The sequence below is a fragment of the Pteropus alecto genome, unplaced genomic scaffold (assembly GCF_000325575.1).
Source record: "Pteropus alecto unplaced genomic scaffold, ASM32557v1 scaffold56, whole genome shotgun sequence".
NCBI classification, from domain to species: Eukaryota; Metazoa; Chordata; class Mammalia; order Chiroptera; family Pteropodidae; genus Pteropus; species Pteropus alecto.
The window spans coordinates 82447-85299 of NW_006438871.1; positions in this window are offsets into that span (position 1 = coordinate 82447).

Genomic DNA, 2853 nt, shown 5'->3' on the forward strand with positions numbered 1-2853 from the left:
CCGCAGGCCCCGCCCCGGACCACGCCACCTTCCAGGTCCGGAGGGGGCGAGCCCTGGAACAGCTAGCATGGGGAACCGTGAAAGCTCCCCTGGAGAAAACCCTGGGAGCCCAGAGGGCCAGAATTGGGGAACGAGCTCAGTCTGAGCGGTGTTGGGGACAACCTGGCACCAAACCGGTAGTCCCGAGCCCCCCGAGACGCTCAGTGGTACGTGCCTGGGCGTCCGGCGGGCTTTGCGCCCAGAAGGCGGGGCTTCCTGAGGAAGAGGTGTGGCTATGCCAGGAAGGGGCGTGGCCTCCCAGCTACCCGGCCTCGTGTCTGGGAAGCATGTGCCGGGGAGGGGTGTTGTCGCGATTGAAGCAAAAAGTCCATGGTCATTTGGTCTCAAAACTGGGTCCTCTGAAGCCCTCGGTTGTGTGTAGAGTCTCAAGGCACCGGATGAAAACAAGGCCAAAGTCAGTTTTCCAGCAAGATTTTGGGGGAAACGCCAGGTATAAAGAAATAAGCTGAATTTCTATGGGTATTAAAATAAAAAGAGAACTTTCAAAGCATTAATTTAGGTGGGGAACCACTTCAGAAAACTACCTTTCCTGATCCTCACCCTTCCCACCCTGTCGAACCACTTGGGTGAAAAGGTTTAAACTGCGCTGTTACCTTCTCTGAACTGTGACTTCTCAGTGTGTAATGGAGATGCCAATATTCGCTTGGTCCAGTAGTCGTGAGGGGCAAATCTCTTGGATAGCACTGTGCTAAGCGCTTCATTTATTTGTAAACTCAGAGGATTCTGCAGCACTCTAGGAGAGTGGGTACTTTTGCCATTTCGTCAGATGGGAAAACAGTCACAGAGAGGCTTGCTCGTCAGGTCTCGCAGCTATTGGTTGGCACAGCTTGGATATGGACCCAGGCAGTCTGACTCTAGAATCGAATACTGTGTTATAAGAGCCGTAATTTCTTACCAGAGACTTTTGGGGACAAATGGTTCAGAACTTAAGACTTGTTCAGATTTTAGAAAGTTATATGGTACATAAAGGTGGTGCATGAGATTGCAGTTCCAGCAGGGTCTGAAGTAGCATCCCATAATCAAATGCATTGATAGTTCTGCAGAAAAACACACTGATATATGTTCCAAGTGTAAGAAACACTGTAAACAATCTCTGCTCAGATTTTTGTCAACAAATGAATTGAGGTCAAAACAGGTTTTTCCAACACATTATGAAAGGTTTTCTGAAGATTTTGGAATTCAGAATGGCAGGTAAAAGGTCATAGATATGTACTGTCTCTATGATTAAGTGAGAGAAAGTAAGCAAAACAAGAGAAGCAGAAAGGGCAGGGAGTTGGCAGAGCCCAGGCGTGGGAGAGGAGCGAGAGGCACGCATTTGAACGTGCCCTCGTCTGCCATGTGGACTATGCCCCGAGGAAGCAAATAGAAGTTGTTGAGCAGGCGAGTGGCCTGGCAAGATTTGCCTTTTGTAAATATCTCTGGTGGCGGCTCGAGGAGAGCATGAGGTTTCTTTTCTGTTAGGATGCATCCGAGAAAGTCTAAATCAGGAACCAGAACTTGGGGTGCAGCCTCTGCCTGAGACCACTCAGGCGACAGGGCTTCACAGAGCAGAAGAGTGGTGCCAATTTAAGAACAAATTAAATTTTACTATTTTAAATACTATTCGAGTGGTTGGGCTAGCCACAAAGTGTTACCTGGTAGCTTCGTTTTTTGAGGCATTACCATGTGCCAGGCACTGTGCTGAGTTTTATTTCTGCTATGTCTTCTGATGCCAACAAAAGCCCTGAAACTGTCTCCATTTTGCAGATAAGGAGTCCATGGCAAAACTATAAAACCTAGGCTCCTGACCACTCACCAACTCAGTGTTCCCTGCTCCTGGGTAAGATAGCCTCGAAAACCACCCACTGGCTCCCCCCCTCCCTTTTGTCATACAGATGAGGAAACAGAATGGGACGAGGTCATGACCTGTAGTAGGTGGTGATGCCAGGGCTAGACCTTAAGTAACCTGCCAGGTGTTCCTTCTACTATGCCACACAACCCTGGTGTGAAGGCTCATTCTCTCTTTTACCATTTCATAATAATGACACTGTCACATCGCACTCACGCTGGAAATGGCAACTGTTCTACGCAGATACTGACTCATTCAACCCTCACAATCACCTTTATCTCCACTTTGTAGTTGATGAAACAGAGGCACAGAGAAGTTATATGGCTCACTGGACCTCAATGCCTGTTGATTGAGCACGTGCTGTGTACCGGACTGTCCTAAGTGATGGAGATGGAGCAGTCAGTAAAACGAAGTTCTTGTCCCAGGAAGCTTACAGTCTAGACATGGAGTGATTTTGTAGAGAATAAGTGTCAGGTGGCTGGAAAAAGGAGGCAGGGAGAAGGGTCAGAGTAGATGCCCGTGGAGGTCAGGAAGAAGAGAAAGAGCAAGTCATACTGGCTAATAATAACTTAGATGTACTTTGGAGCCCAGCGCCCCTAAAGGTTTTCCTAAGAGCACTGAGCGCAGTACGAACTGTTACTTTTTATTGTCCTGTGGCTCGATCTGAACCCTAGAGCCTAGGATAGAGGTCAAGGAGAATTTTCTGAATGCCAGGTGTTGAGAGCCAGCGGCCTGTGACACTACACAAGCCCCTGTCCCTTTCGATGATAACCGAATAAATTCTTATTAGTGTCCCGCTCTGGGGCGAGCTCAGTCTTCTGGAGGAGCCCGTAGGAGAAGGGCGGGGACGCACCCCGGGAACTGTCGAGCGCGGCGGGGATCCCTGCCCCGCACCTCCGGGAGCGCGGCCCGTTGGCCCGCGGGACTTGCGGAGCATGCGCATTGCGGGCCCGGCGCGCGGGCGC